Source organism: Falco naumanni, chromosome 10 (assembly GCF_017639655.2).
Source record: "Falco naumanni isolate bFalNau1 chromosome 10, bFalNau1.pat, whole genome shotgun sequence".
NCBI lineage: Eukaryota > Metazoa > Chordata > Aves > Falconiformes > Falconidae > Falco > Falco naumanni.
In genome coordinates this window covers 23,909,612-23,930,754 of record NC_054063.1, presented here as the reverse complement: position 1 = coordinate 23,930,754, position 21,143 = coordinate 23,909,612, and the positions used below count along the sequence as shown (strand labels likewise).

General features: G+C 45.7%; 1 long non-coding RNA gene across 4 annotated transcripts in view; it reads right to left on the bottom strand.

The window, feature by feature from the left end:
• Nucleotides 1–21,143, bottom strand: part of LOC121095091 — a 189,480-nt gene that overhangs the window by 59,501 nt on the left and 108,836 nt on the right. For all 4 annotated transcript variants that reach the window (XR_005830007.1, XR_005830008.1, XR_005830009.1 and 1 more), the window contains exon 3: nucleotides 293–362. This is a non-coding gene — a long non-coding RNA (uncharacterized LOC121095091). The remainder of the gene's footprint in view (nucleotides 1–292; nucleotides 363–21,143) is intronic.

The window sequence follows — 21,143 nt, the reverse complement described above, 5'->3', positions numbered from 1 at the left end:
TCCCTGTCACATATTGCCATGGTACCCAGAGCTGAATCACTGAGTATGTTTAAATAGGCGGACATTAATTTATAGAGTAAATCATTATGAAATGGAGGAAATAAGTGACTATCATTGGCACTGATTTGATCTAATGGAGCCTCACGCTAAATTGCTAATATTCTCCCTCCCCCAGTTTTTTTTTTCCTCTTAAATGACAGAAACAAATAAAAATATAAGCCTTTGTTCAACCTGCCTTCAAAACACCATTGCCAGGTACACGGCTTGCTGATTACGTACAAATTTACCTTACCTCCTCCCTGCTGCTTCCCAGGCTGGGGAACAGGATTTCTTCCTTTTGGTTTCAGTAAAGCCTCAGTGACCTGAAAATTGAAGGAAGACAATTTATCGCTCTCCCCTAAACTGTCCTTTCCCTTTCTTATCTGGAAGCAGGCAGCTTTTGGTTCACTCGAGTGGAAGCTGGCTGTCCATTTCCTGATGGCAGCGAAGAGCAGACTCCCATCTGGTTGATGCAGATGCCACTGTTTTGACTTTATCCAGGTGGTCACCCAGCAAACCCTGTTGTGCCTAATTATTTAAGAGGGTTGTGAAACACTAGGTGATTTTATATACCATATGTGCTAGAAAACATAAGCATGAAGATGCTGTGACTTAATGATGTGGCAACTTCAGCTCTGAATCTTCCGTGTTTTACGGATTAAATCTGACCTTTCGCTTTACTGTAATGCACTTTGTAGCGTTTAGCATGAAAGAAGAGCAAACAGCATTGGAGATGGGAAGGTTATCGGCAGCGGTGACAGAGCCATCCTCCATCCTCTATCAAGATAAAGCACTTGACTCAATTTTAGAATATCCATCCTAGCAGGGAGAAGGCGGGAGGAGCGGGGGAGAGAGCCTGTCCTTTAAATGGAATTTCAGGATTTGGAGTTCAGAGACTTCCTTCGTGGTGTTAGAGCAAATCACAGACCTTCTTCAGAGCAAAATAACAACACACCGGGTCTCCTGCTCTGGTTATTAATTTATTTATTTTGAACGCACATAGTTTGCTGCTTTGACTTCTCAAACAATGGGAAGGTACAAGGGGAGAAGGATAATAAATTGCATTGCCTCTTTTTTGCCATCACAGGAAACCTTGAGGGACTGTTCAGCAAGCTAGAGCTCTTATCTGCCTTTGGGCGATCTCATTATCAAACCTTCATTTTGCTCCCCAGCAGGAGAGATGGCCTGCAATGTATGATAACCTCTACTTATGAAACTCACACTCCAGAAATCTCTGATAATAGGCCAGCTAAAATGGAAAACCAAAGAGCAGGCAGTGGGTTTTCAGTCGCCAATAAAGACTGTACACACACACACACACACACACACACACACACACACACAGAGGCAGGTACCAAGACACCCTTATGTTTATTTATATTTCTATGCATCAGTCCAACTCTGACGCACCTTCCAGAACTTAAACGACAAATCTGATACGGCTAATATTTTCCAGCATACTTTGAATAGTAGTCTCAAGTAAGCCTGTGCAATACAGGGGGCTGTGTCCCGTCTACAGAGAGGTCAGTGGAATCAGTGGGAATTATAACCGATCTAACCTGCTCAGGTGTTTTTATAAATCCCATTAAACACTTGCTTAAAGACTACAGAAAATATGAGCTGTGGGAACATCAGTAGTTCCTGGGGGCACGGGGGAAAAGGGGAGAGGAGGAATAAAGAGAATGAAGTTCCTAAAACACTTGGGCACTTTGATTATATTTATTTTCAATTACTTTCCCGTTGCTAACTCTCCTGTGAGCAGACTTTGCCACAATGGTTTAACTCCTTGCCCGCACTAGTACCATTTGTGATGACAGCCCCCTTATCCACCCCTCAGCCACCAAACCCTCCATTTCTGAACCCTTCACCTCTCTGTGGGCAGTTGAGGAAAAAATGGGTTTCCAGCTCTCCCAGTGCAAATCTTTCTGGGTATGGGCTAGAGAAGATGAGAGGTTGAGAGCCCTCCACCGAAAAAGCCCTGTTAGCCACTCAATCTTGTTTGCACCAAGACACCTCCAGCTCAAGATCCACGTGTGAATGGTGATTCCTCCCGTTCCCTCCCCATGAAGAAATTTTCCTGCTGGCCCCTCTGGGCAGTGAATGACCACCTCCCTCTGCAAGCCATGCGTCATGACCACCTCCCACTGCAAGCCAGGCGTCACCCACATGCTGGCTCGCTGCCGCGCCATCATGAATACCAGCCTCTGCCAAGCTCCCTGTCTCATCCAGGGGTTGAAGAATGGCACTGGGGGGTCAAGAGATGGAGAGGAGGGGTGGGCAGGGGGTCTGAGGGTTCAGCCCACCATGTCCTGCAAAGTGATCCAGCCTACAGCTGGCCATCAGGGCACAATCACAACATACACCCACGACCAGGGCTTCTGTAGTAACTGCCCACCCCAGGTTGGGAAGGTGATGTGTTGGGTCATGAAGCAAAGGTGAAGAGCTGAACAGCTCCTTCCAAGCACAGAAAGGTCTCCAGAAGGACTCACTTGAATGCACAGCCACACTAATCTGTGCATTCCCACTTGCAAGGCTGCATCGCAACCACATCCCAGCTCCACAAGCCCCCCAGCCCACCCCAGAAGTAGCTGCTCTGCCATGGACAGGCTCTGCTGTTCCCCCCGGGCAGGGGATTAGGCCATGCAAACCCTACCGCCCTGCACCCCTGGGCCACCCACATCCCCATTCCGCTGCCGTGCCAAGGGCTTCTTTATCACAACCTGAAAAATGTGGCAATCCAGGCTATGAACTTCATTCTTATCTCCTTTTGTTGCACCACTGGGAGACGGTCTGGATCAGAAAGAAAATGATGTGAAGGTGAAACACCTGGAAGCATTAAAAACCCTTCCCCTCTTTTTTTGTTTCCATTTTCCTATCAGTAAAAAGGGTTAGAAATGGCCAGTTGGTCTCCCTCACTAGTGTGGGTGATGCAAAAATGTATCTGAACTTGTAAAATCTCCCTAGGCATAACATGCTGCTGAAAATATGATAACAGTCTTAATTATATTTTAATATATCATGTGGATTATATTTTTAATACCTTAAAAAATAATCAGCTTGAAAAAACCCAGCTAGTGAGGAAATAAATGCAGAGGACAAAAATACTAAGATGTGAAAAGATTGTTCTTATTAAAGGCTAAATAGGTCTTGCTTTTAAATTCCTATTAAACAGGAACGCATATTGGAAAATAATCATAAAAAAACATGGGAAGGCACCAAGTTACCTGCCTGGAGACCTCATTGGGATGGGTTGTCCTTGCTGAACGAAGGAGTAAAAGCAATAGGGTTCCCCCCAGTTTTCTGCTCTGGATCTTAGATATGGGGAAGTGCTCACCCACGGGTGTTTCCATGAAGAAGCAGGGGCAGAGCGGGGAGCAGGGGCTCCCGGGGTGCTGGGGCTCACACCGGGGGGGGGGTGGGGGGGGGTGGGGAGGCAGGCTCCATTCCCCCTCCCTCCCTGTGCACAGCCTGTAGCACTATGGCTGAGCTCACCACCACCATACACCCCGGGAGGGTGAACAGGAGCCAGGTCACACGTGCTCTTACAGCTCCAAAACGCACATTTTTTTTGGTTTACGTTAGAGGTTTTCAGTTCCAATGCCTATTAATCTAGTACTTTTCAGAAACACCACAACCCCGCTTTACAGCAGATAGGATGACATTTGGGTCATCATAATGGAGAGCAGAGTTACTCACTGAGTGCTAAACCAGCCAGGGCTGGAGCCAGGTTGGTCTGGGCAGACCCTGCAAGGGTCCACATGAAAATGGTGATATTATCAACAAAGTCAAGCCTACTTGGAGTGAACACGCAGAGGCCTTTTCTTTAGAAATGGGCGAGGATTTTGGTGGAATTCAGAGCAATCCCCTTTTAACAGAGCTGCCTGAGCTCTTCTCAGGTGTTATTTTGCAAAACACAAAAACCTGAGCCCTAAAAACAACCTCACAAGGCAGCAGATCTCTGCTCCCGATGTCCTCCACTTCGTGTTTCACATCAATGCATTGGTCGGATTCCAGGGAGCTGGAAGGAGATGGAGCTCACGCTCGTTCTCCTCTCCCATGCTAAGGGCAGGTAATTATCTCTGCATTCCTGGAGGAATGTTACAATAAATATGGCTGTCATTTTTCATTACTGCACAGTGAACAAAGGGAACAAAGAGAACAAAAGAACGTGTGGTTTTGCTAACCTGGGCTTGCGTGTGCTTGTATATATGCAAGATGTAAGTAGAGGGGGAGAGTTTATTGCTATTATTTATTGTGGATAAACCAATCTGGGTGAATGTCTCAAAATTTACCAGTTTTTCAAACTAATTAAAAATCTTTCTCTGGGAAAATCCTTACCTCCTACTTGCTGTCCCACCATAAGGATTGTTGGCTTAAAATGGAAATTATTTGAAAGGCAAGAAACACAATCATGTCTCCTTAACTTCTACCCTACAAAGTACACTCTCTTTCTGATTCCCTTCACCCCCCCACCCCCGCCATTTGACATCCTCTTAGTAGTGGCTGGATTTCTGAATTTCTCTTGATGGCCAGTGTCTTACCATGTTGGAAAATATGGCAAAGGAATTTGTGCAAATAAAAGTACTTAGAAAATGTGTGTGTGTTATTCTTCCCTCTATAGTCATCTATGACAGTTCTGTTTCAATGCAGACAAGACAAAATAAACAATGGTCAGTACCCCTCATCACTGAGTGTCTAATCTGAGGCACAGCCAGCTCAGAGTCCATCTCTATGCCTGTGTATTTTTTTGCGTGGTGCCTAGGTGTTTTTATTGACTAACTGAACAGACACTTTGATTTGCCAAACTGTTTTTTACAGGAAAAGAAATTAGAAGGTTCACAGTGATCACACTGATGCAAAATCCTGAGATGCAGGAAGAACAGTTTGCACTCACCTGCCTGAAGTCTAGCAGCAAATGGAAAATTTCAGTGTAAGCAAAAATTTTGCCTGGCAACTGTCTACATATGCAACATCAAACTCTGGAAAGGACTAAAACCCACGTAGCTAACAACAGTTACTAGTGTACAAAGGATGCCTGCACCAAGTCTTGCCTTTCCCTTTCTCTATTACCAGAGAAACTTTGCTGAGATCTAGTAGTGACAAATTCACTGCTGTTATATCCAAAACACTATACTCAGTCTTCCACGCTGTTTTCTACAGCTTTTGTAAATCCCCTCCTTTTGCTTCTCAGCTCTTGATGAGTATGGTTGTACTGCCACTTCCACTGCCACCTTCTCCACCCCAAGGCTCTGGTCCCTGGTGGTCTCTGCTGCACCCACGCTCGTTTGCTACCAAGATCCAACCTACAGAGACCCAGGCACCAGCTAATGTCTGCACCAGAGACACGCTTTGAAATCCCTCTCCCCACAGCAGCGCTAAAACATCAGCCTAACAAGGTCTTGCAGTGTCAGACCCTCTGAACAATTCCTGCCATTAACTATGCTCCAGAAGTCCACAGCTGTCATGCTGCTGCATGACCCTCTGTTATTCTGTATCCAATGTACTGAAAACAAGTAATTTTTATATATCTATGTTTATATCCATCCATCCATCCATCCATCCGTCCGTCTGTCCATCCATATCTCTCTTGGAGCTATAGTGGCTCCATATGGGCCCAGAGCTGACTTGGGAGAAGCTCACCCACCCCAGAAGATGCTGGTTTCCAGCAGTGTGGACAATCTGCTCCAGCAGGCATGGGATGAGCTGGGTTCTCTCCCAGTACTGCACCAAGGACTGTGCAGACACATGAGCGTCATGGGGCTGATGCTCAGCTGCAAGAAGGCTTCATGATGGACATTTCTGTGCTGTATGCAAAGGGGCAGCCACATCCAGGCTAGGTCCTCAGCACCCTTAGCTGTGGTAGCACAAAGCCCAGTCATGTAACAGGATTAGTTCCTGTACAGCTTCAAGGAGAGGGTAACACAGAAGTTGTGTAAAGCAACTGCAAGCCCTGTCAGAAGTGCAGGAAGTGAGTAACTGGTGAAAAAAAATAATTTCTGAAATAAAGAACACTGATGAACAATGAGATATTTCTGATTTGTCACTCTCTCATCTGGTCCTAACTCGGTCACTCTAACAGGCACCTTCTTGTCAGTAGCCACAATGAAATCAATTGAGTGGGAGTGCAAAGCATCAGCATTACTTGCGAGAACAATTCAGTTAGGGAAGGTTGCTCTGCTGGTAATATTAGAATCAAAACATTCAAATGCAAAGACAGAGAGGCTAACAATTCAATTTACGCTGTGAATGCTGAACAGCACATTAAGCAAATCAGTTCAGATGGCTCTGAGTTGTTCTTGTTTATAGAAGACCAGAAACAAAATTTCAAATCCTGAACCACATCTAAATGCTAGAGCTGAAGCACTAGAACATTAGCTAATGATATTTTTATTTTTCTGCATTTAACACAGCCGATTTGGTCTTCTACTTCTGCCCTGTGGTCCATAGAGAACTGCTGTGGTCTTTTACAGAAGAAATATCATGCTTACTATGCAGCTACACCTCATGTCATGGGCTGGAAGGCAGGCATTTTAGGGATGTTAATGTTATTTTTTTCCCCAATATTCTTCTGCCATAAGATCATCCACAATGTAATAAAGCTTCCAGCAAGAGTTTGCCATTTCCCCCGCAGTTTTAGGCTCAGGTTTCCAAAGGATTGTGAGTTTCCAAAGTTGCAAATAGCCATTCCAAGGATTTTGAGGAACTTTACATGTTTGGTACCTAACGATGGCAGGTTATACTAATGCCAACTGTGCCATCAGGACTTGGGGGTGTTCCCCCACCTCTGACACGCTGCCTTGAGCCCTTCGGCAGAGCAAAGAGTCTGTACAAACGGGAGAGGTGCATGATAACACCCCTTCCATGATGGACCCGATCTTGGGGAGAAGGTCTTCAAATGTTCCTGGACTCTGTCTTAAACCCTGGCCCATGCACTCCAGGGGTCTCCAAATATTGCAGCAAGGTGTGTGTGTGTGCATATATAAATATACGTTATACTGCACATAACTAGACAGGCTAGAGACACAGATGAGAACAACCCATTACAGCAAGACCTAGATCAGATTGTAATTTTATAGCTGAAAGCATCTTTTTACAAAAACTTGAGGAGATGGAAGGAAAGTCCCCCAAACCAGGCATGCGGAGACAGCAGGGCTGGAGGCGGCAGAGCCAGCCCCGGTGCCGGCAGCGCTGCCGTGTCCCCACGGTGCTGTGCACTCCCAGGTAGGGCTAATTAGCTCTTGTTGAGCACCACATTAGCACAGCGATGCAGACCTGGGGACTCGCACTCGCTTTCACGCATACCCCGGCTTGCTTGGAGCTACACTGTGCCACTTACAAATGTTTTAAGATTCATTAACCTCCCTCTGCACTCCCCAACCGGAGAGACAATATATCAGGATAGGAAACCTGCAGCAGCAGCGAGACAGACAGGATGATAATTTCTCACCCGTTCTCCTTTCCTCTGCTCTAACACACTCCAGATAATCACACCCGAAGCTAGATCAGACAGGGACAAAATTAACTGGAACTAGAACTCGGTCCTCACACATTTCTTGCTTGTATCTACACAAGGCACCGTGACCCTTCCCTATCTGTCACCTTGTCCGTACATCAACCGTAGGAGCTAACAGCCCAACTTCCCCATGCCATGCAAGCCTGCTCTGCTGTTAAGCGAAAAGGATATTGAAACATGCCCGGTTATGTGTACGCTGTCCTCCGTGGCTGTGTGTGCATGCCTGCACATGTGTGAGGTGACACAGGCAATCGCACGCCTGGTTATCTGAGTCCCCTGTGCATTCCCGTGCAGGCATGGGAATTCACGGAGTGTTTTCCCCAAGTCTCTCTCTTTTCCCAAAACTCAAAAAGTCAGTGCCTATAATTTAACCATCTCTGCAGCACTGTTATTCAGTTGTTTATGTCTCAAAAGTATGGAAAATATTCTTCAAAAAATGACCCTGGTAATGTATTATGAATTTGTCTTTTTATTTTCACAAATGATCTTTGGAAAACTAGTTTTCTTTGGTCAGAACATAACCTCTTCAATTTTATGAAGGTTACTGGGAATTATATGGGTCTACTGTGCTTTTCTGGACCTGAATTAACAGTGACTAGTTTGACACATACTACTTAGTTTACCTAGGTAGGGTATTACTTTCTTATCTAACTACATTAATTGATTCTACATCACTTAATAGCTCAATAGCTTATCAGGTTACTTCACTCACTAGACAAGCTAAATGTCTGGAGGCAATTAGAGTGTCATTCTCCGTAATAACAAGTTTCTCTGAGAAGTTGCTGATGAGGTTCTTTATTACACAGATTATAAAACGTATCTTCATACTGTTATAAATATAGGTACAAATTGAAATTACTTACCAGGAGTCCCACTTCCCTAGCAACCAGGCAGATTTTAGGCTCGTTTTAGGAATGGTTGCTTTCTCCCTGTCCTCCCCCCTCCCCAGTGCTCTCTCCTGCCTTCCTCGTGATCTGTGTCCAATTTTCTGTCACTCAGAGGTGATCTATGACCACAGAGAATCTGTCACTACATCCCTTGCAGTTTGCCATTCTCAATGTTCAGTTCATTTTGAAGATGTTACCTAAGGGACACCAGGGCTCAACATCACGGTTTAATTATGGCTGTTCTTCTCCTTGGCTGCCACTTACACGCTAAGTGCAAAGCCGGAGAGGAGCTCTTCCCTTTCACATTTCCATACGCCGACAGCCGTGCCATACAGGAGGTTACACACAAATCCCCAGCCTTGCCCCAGCAGAAGGTCTGGATGACCTGTGCTGATTTCCACCCCATCCTCCCACTGCAGCTTTCAGCTTCGGCTTGGTTACCTGGCTCACTTCTCACCTATGCATCTGAGAAGCCCTTGCACATGTTTAATCCTGTGCGACACAGCACCATGGCTGGAAAGCCCTCTCCGTGCTTCTCCAAATGCCCAGCAGAAACCTGGATGCATTTTGCTTACCACTGCACGCATTCAAACAGTAATAAATGCCTCTTTCAACGGACTAAATTAATAGTGTTTAAAATTAAGTGGAAGATCATTAAATTCATTTGTTAAGCTGTCTACAAGGGTGAGTTGTATGTGGGAAAGAGCCCAAACCCAATACAACCGATTCCCACTTTTGTGCAATCCTCAGACCCATCTGCACTCCACAAAGCCTAAATCAATATTTTCTTATCCCAAACCAGCGTCTTGCTTTTGGGCAGCGAGGAAAGTGAGCAGAGGGGGAAGAGGGGATGTAAGAGCTGGGCTTTGGGCTCCTGTGATCGTAGCACTGTGCAAAATGGACAGTTGAGACTCTGGGCGATCGTCCCCCAGCTGCCGCTGGCTCTGCCCCCAAGCTCTCTGCTCCCCTCACCTGCTTCTCTCCACCTCATCAAAGCCAGCACTTTAACACTAAAAATCTCTTTGCATTACTACTGTGGTTTCTGTGAATGCATTAGGAAGGCTTCTCTGATTGTCACAGAAGCGACAATTTGCTGCGGTGCCTGCAGTGGCAGAGGTGTGGGAATGGTGACCCTGGATCTCCTCCTCACTTGAGGAGTTTGAGGAGGTAAACAACAAATCCCTGCAAAAAGACCCTCCTTTGTGTCCCTGCCACAACTCCAGGGCTGCTGGACCTGGGGTAGTTAGTCATGAGCTGGATGGAAAGTACTGCTAATATGTAAAAAACCCATTATTCTTGGCTTCTCTTTATTAAAGCAGAGTTTTTAGATAATTAAGATGCACAACTCCAATTTGCTGCGGGGCACGATGTATTGTTTCTGTTCTCACCCCCTGGCAAAGATATGAACAGAAAACCACCCATCCTTGAAAATCCTGGAGCCGTGCTTGAAGGTGACAGTCCAGCTGCAGGCTGGGGTCCCAGGAGAAGCAGCCCTGGAGCAGATACAGACCGTGCGCTCCTGGGGGTGGGCGAAGGGGTCCTGTGCCCCATTAGGCTCTAATTATAGACCTGGCTGAAGGGCAGCGGCTGCAGAGTCCTGCTGTCAGGCAATCCCCAAACAATGTTTTCAATTCTTTGCTTGGGTGCACTGAATAATGATTAAATAATATTCAAAATGTTAGATTTTGTTTTGATGAAAAGCACCAACAATGCTACTCCAGCCTCTCCACCCCAGACTTCAGAGACAGTCAGCCTGGGAAAGGGCAGAAGCGTGATTTGAAATGGCAAAGGAAACCCCTTCTCCGTGTTGTTTCTTTTACCCATTCTAAAACTTGCTGCTATTTCTCAGCTGTCTCCTGTAGCCAGGCAGGCGATTGAAGCTGCCATTTATTGTGCTCGCTCTTCTGTTTCTCTAGGAAGGTTTGGGGTCACTGCTGGAAAAGCCACGGGAGCTATGGGAAGATGGAAAAAAAAAGTGGAATTAAGGCTGAGGGTGTTTAAGTATTGCTTGTGATCTTGGTTTAAAGGAGGAGACACCCCATCTCCCTCCATGGAGGGAAAAGTCTTGACCTCACCCGGGTCCCTGATAGATGCCCGAGGGAGTGGTGGCTTTTCCAGCCCACACGGAGGCTTTGCATGTAGGGGAACCCAGGAGCACTTGGCCCCTGGGGTGCGGCAGAAGAGGACGGCAATGCCAGGTCCCATCCCAAATGGGACCTCCTCCACTGACATGAGCACCTCTGTCTTGATGCACATCACAGATCCCATGTCTCCCTTCCCAAAGCAGTTCCTCTAGGCTCTTGGTTTGGCTGAGGAAACCATGTGTTTTGCTTTCAAACCCCTGATACTTATCCACTTCTCACATAAACACCCTCCTGCCTTCCAGAACAAGGACATCGCACAGAGCATCCTTACGAGATGTTGTCCTGAGCTCTGAGACCCTTTGCCTGGCAGGCGCCCATGCCCGGGAAGCAGCAGGACTCTGAGCCTGCAGGATGGTGTCTGCACGACATAGAAGCAGCCTCCAAACGGCAGAACGGTGTTTGTGTGCAGTCACAGCAATCCTGCCCGGGCTGCGGCTGTGTGGCTCAGCCCGCTGCGTCTGCTCTCTGTGCCTCCTATCTTTGGCATTTAAGATGTTCAGTAATTTTCAGAGGACAAACAAACAAAACCCTGGCGGTTCCCATTTAAATAGTATGCAAGACCCACGGCTAGTTGATATTCACCAGCAAGAGATGTCTGCTACCTCAGAACAATTAGTCCAAAATATTTATCAGAAATAAGTGTTGGGTTTTTTTGTCCAAGTTTTTGAAGTTACGAGGCCTCAGATGGGATTAATGGAAATTTTAATTAAGATATGGAAATAAGCTGCTTTCTCCCTGTCTCTCTGAGACTGCAGGGAGTTAACATTATCCTCAACAGCATGTCTCAACCTGCTGGGGGATGTATTTGCAGGATGACTTTGGTTTTAAGTTCACCTTAGACAGGATGTTTAGCCGGGAATTTAACATGAACCCTGAGTCCATGTCTGCAAATAGCTGCTCTGCCCCCGAGGATCACAACCCACCCCCCTGCTCTCTTGCATCACAGGGGCAGCCAGAAACACCGACCCCTTTCCCACTGCCAGGAAAAGCATTCTTGAAGGAGGCAAAGGGATTTAAATCCTTTTACGTGTGTTCTGACATGCATCCTGGCCATCTAGCCGATTAGCTGGGCTCCATTCATCAGAAGAAGATAAACAGAAATGAGAACTGAAGGGGCAGCAGCTGAGGAGAGGAGCCCGGTGGCTGCACGGGGATGCCAGGCTGTCGGGAAGAGCATCCCTGGAGGAGCAGGGGCTCTGCTCCGGCACTTCTCCAGGCTTGTGCTGCTTCAGACGGGACCCTGACAAGGCTGGTGCTAAAGCAGGAGTGAAGCACTGATGATTTTAGGTCTGATGAGCAGTGCAGACCTCCCCTGATTTCATTCAGCAAATGCCCAACACCAGCAGAGTGAGTTTCCCCCTCTCGATATGCTGCTGTTGCTCGTGGGGAGACATCTATTTTATGGGTGTTTTGCCCTCTTTATGCCACAGCATTGCTAATGGTGTGAACAGAGCTTTTTTTGAAGGTAAAGGATTTTAATTCAAGCCTTGGAGCAGCTTTGACCTCTAGTTTTCCAAAATTTCATTGGAAATCAGGAATCCAAGTATGCTGCAGAGCTGGATTTTCACACAGAAGCAGAAATTGTGACTTGCATGGAGAGGGTGTCTCAGAATATTAAGGAAAGGTGTCTGCAGGAACTGTCTGGAAGCTTTTCTGCTTTCTCTTCCTCCTTTCTCCCTTTAGTCTGTATAGATAAATCTCAGTTTTCCCAGTCTGAAGAGGAGGGAAAATGAAGCATATAGGCACCTGTGCTTTTCAAAGAGCACTGTATTTTTAAATGCTTGACTTCAGAAAATTATGTCCTGGCTTCCAGATACACTAAACATCTGTATTTCTAGCCAAGCCCAATAAAAGCAGAAGTTTTAAGACAAGGGAATTTTAATTCTGCTTCCAAAGGTAGTGGAAAGTGTCTGGTAAAAGTATTTCAAATTATTTATATTATTTTGCACCCTGTGGGATCGCACTTCAATTTCTACTGACACTAAAAAAGTTGTTTTATTTATGCGAAACAAATCTCATTTTCAAACCTGTTAAACCAATGGAAACACATCTGCATGCACTGTGAATAACATTTCATGTGAAGATCACAAAATAACTTACGAGCATTAATTAATCAAGTACTGAGACCTACGCATGAGCTATCTGGGCATTTCTATACCAAATCCATCTTACTGACAAGGGGGGACTAAAAGGCATGAAATGACTTGTCCAGGGTCACAGACAAGTCCATGGCAATACTAAAACTGAAATTCAGGAGTTCCTTTTTCTTCAAAACCAGAGCCTGTCCTCTAGCATTGGGAACAAAGGAAAAACGAAAAAAGTAAAAGGAATAGATATATTAAGGATGCCCAGATGTTCTTGACACGGAGGGCATAGGTCAAATCTGAGATCCTATTTCAAAATCTAGAGAAAATTACCTTTCCAATGACATGTGGCGTGACCTTCAACTCCTAATAGTCTAGGAGCAGTCAATTTCTGAACGTTTGGATCATGCATTTTACATTCAGGATCTCTAAATCATCTCTTATCATTTACTTACTTCTCTCCGATAATGAACACTATTTTTCTGCTGTATATCTCTTTTTTCTGGGGGCTGCATTCTGCTACACACTTTTCAAAAGCACATTGAAAATCTCAAAGCACAAACCTGACATTTAATGCAAGACTCGGGTATAGTTGCTGATTACTGCTTGCTTGTATGTTTTGTACAAAATGGGCAGACAGACTGCAGAAGGCTGGAAGGCATTAAGCAGAGATGATTTTGAGGAGATCTCAACCAAATTGAACTTTTTTTCAAGTAAAGCCCAGCAGGGGATAACAAAAATTAGGGTTGGATTTACTAAAAATGAAGTGCTCTGGTGATTAAAAAATGGTTGGCTGCAAAATCCCAAACTGCATTTGATTGTGAAAGAGCACCAAGCCAAGATAGGGTAGTTTTAATAAATTGTGTTGCTAATTATAAATATTTCATAGTATCTCCATTTGTACAATAAGGATGGAACTGTTTAATGGCAATTTATTAGTGCATGCACACAGATATAGTGTGTTTTAATCTTCTTTTTCTTTATTTCCCCCTCCCTCGCCCCCTTGGTTCTTCCAAATAGGAAAAAATGATAATCGTTATCTAAGCTCTTGACTTCCCTTGACTTAATTGCAATCTAAGCCCATTTCTAATCTGTACAGATCACAGTTGCACGATTTGGAGTTTAATTTGAACCCCTGGTGAATAGATGCACAGAGGCTGGAGGGTTTGTGTGTGCACACATTTGTGTGCTCAGTGTTTTGAACACGCCTTTTTTTTCCCCAAAATCTAGCAAAGAGGTCTCTCTCTCTTTTCCCTACGAACACACACAGCATCTGCCTGCCTGCCAGTATTGCAGCTTTCTAAAGGATCAGGATTTTTTCCCCAACTCCGTATTTCATGATATAAATAAAACTAAGAGCCTTTGAGGAAGAAAACCATAATTTGCTGAGAGTGGAGAAGACCAGAGCAGTTCTTCTGTGCCTGGTCCAAAGTGTGTCGTGCCCCTGAGCTGGGGAGAAGATCCCTTTGTGCTTCACGTCTGAGATTGCAAAGCTGTCTAAGAAATCTGGATGCCTAATTCTTATTAGAACGCTAAATTGAGGGTTTTCTTAAATATCCTTCACCTCACGTGTGCCTCAGGAGGATTCCTCCATCCATTTAGAAATACTGGGAAGGGAATCTCAGTCTCTGCATTAATGTGGCTCAGCTGGGGAGAGCAGGCAACACAGATGAAGTAAGAAACAACGTACCTAAAATTTGAACCAACCCATTTTTGAAGCTCAAGAGAGATGAGTTACCTATTTTTCTACCTTTCTGATCATTATTTTTAAAGCATCGACCCATCCTAGATTAGGTTGAAACCTCGAAGCACTGAAATATCTCCAAACCTAAATAAGAGCAGAAGGACTGGGTTTGCCTCTGTAGGAACTGCATCACCTGCACAGTCGAGGAATAACCTTAAAACAGCTTCTGCCATGGAGGAAAACACACTGTCTCCTCCCCTGCTCACTTACTAACATAAAAGCAAAGCCACGCACACTGAAAAAAATATTTGCTATGCTTGTAGCTAAGATTTAGGTTGATTACTGCTGAAATAAGACTTCCACAGTTTTAATTAGCTACAGGGTGGGAGCCTAGCTCATTACTCTGAAAATGTAATGATGTTTCCGCTTCCATTTCCACAATCAGGTTCCTGTCTTTATGAAGGGGCTTCTGGCATACTAAAGATGGGCTAGGAGCTAGTCAAGCCACATCCACTGTTGCTGGACCAGAGTTTGGACCCTGATGGGGGACTGTGGCTGGACTCCATCCCCTGCGTCGGTCTGGCGGAGCTGGGGCAGGTTTGGGGTGAGCCCTGAACCGGGTTCAGAGGCAGAGGCTGCCCTGTGCTGGATTTCCACCTCTGCTGCCCTCCCCAGCACCCTGCAAGCCTGCAGCGCCTACTTCAGCACTCCTGGTATCTTGCCCGATCTGAACTCTTCTTCCAAGAACAGATCCCCAAACCCTCCTGCACGGTATTTTTATCTGCAGTATATTCAAGGTCGTAATGAGCTCAGAATTATCCTCACCTGAAATGATGCATTGTCCAAGCTTTCCTCCAAGCATGCTCTTACATGCCTGGAAGTCCCAGTGCCTGATGATTAACAACGACTCCAAATGGGGACTAAGAGACAAGCCATGAAAAATGTCCCCGCAAGACAGGGAGGCTGAATGCGAGGAAATGAATCCCTTTAAGCTGCCCTGAGAGTTACTTTTAGGACGATGATAGCTCCATTAGTTGTATCTAAGGTGCCACTTCACATTTCATGCTACAGCGAAGTTTTCGTTTGACCAGCAGTGATTTGCACAACTTGTGGAAGTTTCTTTCTCAGCGCTGGCACATTAAAGAAAAAGGCTATACGGCGCTGCAGGCGAGATCCAATATTTTGTTGTCATGTATGATTGCCTATTGACTGTGAAAAAGCAAATAACACAGTCTGAACCATGCAAGCTTCTGGATACCTGCATCCAAGCCTGTCTTGCTGCTTAAAAAGAGGCTCTTTGCTAAGCGGCTGGGGGGGGGATCCCATTTTGCCTGACCCCAGAAAATGTGTCAGACTCTCCCAGTCAAGAAAAAGGACGTCTTGCCTTTAACTCAATTAGCAAACACTGCCAGCTCTGACAGTCCCTAGCTCAGTCCCCAGGCTGTCAGCTGCTGGTCCAATTTTAGTTTTGTGTACTGTCTAGATAGCAAATTTATTGATGAAATATGGTCGTAGGTGTAAGAAAAACTTGGAGGATCTGACACAACTTCTTGAACCTATACTTATGAAGACTAATGTATATCTTTATGAACTGGCAAATGCATCTTTCTGTCTCTGAAGGTTTGTGTATGTGAAAAAAAAAATCTGCAAAACAAGATGTTAATACTTGGAATGTTGGCTTGGGTTTTTTGTCTTTATCTTTTAGTCCTGCTGCAGTCAGCGGAAAAAAAAAATCTGGAAAAAACGACATATAAATAAGTGTTACTGTGACAGTGCTGAGGAGACCCAGCCCCAGAGCAGCACTCTGTTCCACAAGTGCTTTTCCTAGCTTAAAAAAAAACAAAACCACCAGTGGAAGAGTTTTGCTTTCAGCATTATTGGGCAGTAACAGATGCAGTTCCTACCCTGCTGCACAGGTAGATGATGTTGTGTCAAGAGACCAGCGGTGTGAGGGGAGAGTGGAGAAGGGATCTGCAGGTTGGCAGCTGGAAAGGAAGGTGACACCATCCACAGAAACCTTTGACTAAACTTTGCGTTTCTCATTTAAATTAATGCCAAACATATAGTACATTGCAGTAAGTTAGCTTCCTGTCCGCATGACATGTTTCCTGCAAACCGAGATCTCCAAAACCTCAGAGCCAGCTCAGAAGAGGTACCAGGGGACAGATTAGTGGGTTAGTCCCCCCAGATCAGGATTCTGTAAGCTCTCAGCCCATGTAACTCTGAAGCCAATGGGATCTGTGGGAGACCATGATCTCAAATAATCAAGACAAAAATAATTGCAATGGGGAAGATCGTAGGGAGATCTTTGCATGTGTGGGGATCGCCCTTCACAAAAGGGAGGGGGAACCAGAGCTGTCAGGGCTGGTGGGGATATGGCCCCATGGTATGCTGAGCAAGGGCTGGAGGGGAAAGAAATCACCCCAGTTTTGTAGAGGTTCTCTGAAAATACCAGTTAAAGTTCTCCTGAAGGACTGTGAGTGTGGGCCGGGAGGGAACTACATCAGAAATAGAGGAGCTGGTGCAAAGTCCTTGGAGTCCATGCTCATGGCTCCCCTTCTCCGAGCCTTTGGAGAGGAAGCAGGATTGAATCCAACAAACCACAAGCCATTTACACATGGAGTGGGGAGCAGGCGGGGTGGCTGTCTGTGGAGCCAGGGAGCAGGGGAAGGCAGAAATCTCTCAGAAGTGTGAGAAAAAATGTCCTCCATGTGTGGGAAGAGAGGGAGAGGTCAGGCAGATAATGCTGCTGGCTTCTGTTTTGTGGCTCGGGTCTTCTCATGTTCTAACTGACTGTGTTTGACACGAGCATGCCCTCATTATTTTAATTTAACTATAAGTTGTATATCGTATGTTGTTAATGCCTAGTGCCTTATTTGATAGAAGAAAAAGGTTCTGAGCCCATAAGGGGGAAAAAATCAATAAATTACAATAAAAGTGAAAGAAAAACATTTCTCTGGCAACCGGCAATGCAGCACCAGCAGGAGAAGCAGCCGCACTAAGGGGGGAGAAAAGACAGGGGAAAAAAATAAACAAGATGTCTCATTAAAAAAAAAAAAAAAAAGAAAAAAAGAAGAGAATTTAAAGCAAGGCACATGTTTTTGTAGAAAAGGAATAGTGAGTGAAAAGAGGACAGTTACATGGAGTAATTCCCCTTGAAAAGCTTAGATAAATGGGAAGGAATATATCCTAAATAATAGCTGAGCTTTGCTGGGCACTGAAGACAAGTGAGAGGAGGGAAGAGAAACCACCACCCAATGCAGCACAAGGCAGCAAGCTGCCCTCCTGCACGGCTGCTTCCTCCACAGCCTCCCCCAAGCAGCCTCCACAGTTCAAAAGTTTCCTTCTGGAGGGGAAAAAAACATTTCAATTGGTTCTCCCTGCCCCAGTTAGGAGCGGAGGGGGAGGACAAACATGCTGGGTGGTACTGGTGCCTGGGCACGGGGAGCCCCATGGCTTCGGTGCAAAGCCCCCTGCCCGCTCCAGGGCAACTTCCATGGGAACATCTGGGGCCAGAGCTCGGTCCTGCCTGCGCTCTCCCTGCACCCCCGCCAGGGGCTGAATTTTCAGTGGAGGGTTTTTATGGGCACGTCAAAACCCTCTGCTCTGGCACCCTGCCTCGGGGGAGGACAAAACGGTGAGGGTCACAACCTGCTCCGGGACAGAGAGACCGGCTGGGATCTGCCCCTCAGGCTGTAATCACGTACTTGAACTGACACATCCCAGCCACTGGCTCTCTGCAGGTGCTTCAGCCCGTTCCCACTGCCCATCTTCCTCGCTGCTATCATTAATAGGGAGAAAAAACGAGCTCTGCAGTCATGCAAACATTTAGCACTTGGGTATGGAGTCCCTGACTTCATTTGGCAGCTGGCTCCTCAGGCTTTTACATTCTGATTTTTATTTCTGTTTAGAAACACAGAGAAGCCCAGCGCTTCCTGAGATATCGTGGTGCTCGCTGGCACGGTTACACCAGCCCTGTCCATCTTGCGTGTTAATGCTCACGGTGCCGGTGCTTTAAGTTTGAACTAATCAGCAATTCATCGCTAATGACTCTGAGGAACTGGTACTTGGAAGTGAGGCTTTGGAAACAAACTCTGGGCTTAGAAAGTTGTGAGAAAGCTATCTAATTATTGGCTGCTGGGTTATTTTCTTGTTTAAGAGACCTTTAAAAGTGAGTCTGATCTATTCCCTTTGCAGGTTTCTTCCTCCCTGTCAATACTGAGAGTTCATGTGAGGCAAAACACTGGATGCATTGGATGATCTTCTCACTTGCCTGAGAGTCGCTTAACAGCGTGTCCAATATTTTAAAGTTTAAAAGTAGTCGAAGGCTTTTAGAAGAAATGAGATGGAAACAAGCTGTTTTATATGCATGAAAATGACATATCCTTGGTGAAAAGCTGCTAACAGCAGAAGGAATGGGTTAAAGAAAAAACCCATTGTTAGTATGAGTTTAAAAGTAACAATGAAATTAAATAGGTATGCTCAAATAAGGATTTAAAGCCAGATTTCAACCCAGGAAGGTCGAAACTAGCTGAATGGCTGCAGAAAGCCTCGTGCTCTTGCAGTGAAACCTTGCAAGGCTGTTTGTTCCCATGAGAGATTCCCCATGGCTTCTCATTGCATAGGTACGTGCGTGTCCTTTCTCCACAGAGGTTTCATTCCTTGCCTCATTGGCAAGAGCTTGTACAAGAAGAGGCACTAATAACACCTTCAGTGACTAATTTCACTGTTTTAATATATGGAATCAAAGCTGTTACCCAGCAGAATACGGTCTCTCAGCTGCCAGAGAGGATATTTTTTAGTACTTCACAGCCGACCAGAGGAATTGCATCATGCTATACCCCCAGTGAAGATCAGAGTCAGTGGGAAACACAGCACATACAGCCACTATTTCAGTTTGTAAATTAATCACACTGGATGTGAACTCCTTTGTTCGCTACCTCTCTGCAACCTGTGCTGCACAGCCAGCCTCGCTGACATCCTACAGTCCAAACAAGGCATTATTCATGCTAATCCTAATTTGACTGAAAAAAGCAGCAGAAGCCCACACCGTGACCCTTTGCTATGCTAGGTGCTCTCCAAATACAGACCAGAATAACAATCCCCAACAAACTAAAGTCAGAGAGAAAATCCTTCTCCAGACTCTAAACTTCTGTGGATTAAGCACTTCCATGTATGTGTCTACCCCTATTCCCATGCGTGTGTGTCTCACCATCAAGACTGTTTCTTCCCCTGATTGCTGTTGCCTCGTATCAGCCTGCAAAGACACATGGGCTCAGTCTCGAGTCAAATAAGAAAAATGGGAAGCAATACAAGCAAAGCAATGGACACGACCATTGACTTCTCTGCAGGTTTGCTTGCAAAGAAAAGCTGCAGGCAGAAAAAAACCAGAGAGGGAGGAAATCTGGGGCCCAAGGAGAGTCTCGTGGGCATGGGTAACAGGCCTGCTGCCACTGTGGTTCATGGAAATGCCCAGCTCCCCTGCAACGGAGCAGATGTCAGAGGAGGTATTCCCACTGGCTTTGCTTTCCCCACCTCTTCCAAGATCCTGTGTGCCCGCAGCGGTTTTGCAGGGCACTCATCCTAGTGACCTGCGCTCCGAATGCTAAATAACATCAGATTCACCCGGTCTGGAGTCACGCACTGGGAGGTGTTCCAGTCTCTGCGCTGATTCACTCCTCGTGCGGGGATACACCATCGCCTTTCCATCCCAGCATCCTGCCCACCCCAGGCCAACAGAGAGGAGCAGCCAGACGTCTCGCTGCCCGCCAGCCCTCCTCCTCCTCCCGCAGTGCCCAGGAGAGGGGAGAGCATCCAACTGCCAGGCGATAGCTGTGTATCGCAAGGGGAATTTGCCATCATCATTATTCTGCTCTAATCATGCCATAGCAACCACCCCAAAACTGCGACTTTTCAAGGAGAATTGGGGTATTTTTCAGCCTATTTGATCTGCCAGAGTGCTGCAGCTTGGGAAGAGTCCTAGATTGAGGTTAGACCCTAAGGACCTGATTTGCAATATTTCTGCCCATCGGCCCCGTTCAGAAAGAAACTGAAACTTGTGCCTGACTTCTTGTCTCACTGAAGTCATACACACAGGAGTCAGAATTAGGCGAGACGGCAGCGCTGCGTTACGCATCACCTTAGGCTCCGGTGTTAACAAGGCAATACAGATGCTACGAGGTGCTGCCATGTCAAAGGTGAAAAATACACTTTATCTTCCTCATCAGGCTGTTGAGAGAATTCCAAAGAAACATGTGCGTGTCTATATTTAACTCTTGTTCCTTTTTAAAAATAAATAAAAAATAAATTATTCAGCTCATACAGGCGATGAATATAGGCCACAGAATCCAACACACAGCAGCAAAAGTACTCCATTATTAAGTCTGTAATTGCTAAGAATTAATTTGCTAATTGCATGCAACTAATCTGCGTCCTTTTTGTTTTATATCAATTAACAGAGTAATTAAAAAAAGCAATCTTCTTGATAGTTCCTCACTGGCAGACTTAGCCCAGCAGAGCTAATGAAAGAGGGCCACCCTTTAACTAACCTCATTAGTATCTCTTCTTTTGTTAAACATCCTACGAAAAATAGTTAATTTTGCTGCATGAAAGTCCTTGATGTTAGACGGCTAATGAGGGGGCCACACGGCTCTGATTCGGTGCTTGTTTGGAGAGTGGCGCTGCTTGTTGCGAGGCAAATGCTTTTCCCTGCCTTGCTGCCCCTTCAGAGATGGAGAGTCAGGTAGGCAGCCAGAACTCTGTACTGGTTAGAGTTATATGAGCAATTGTTAA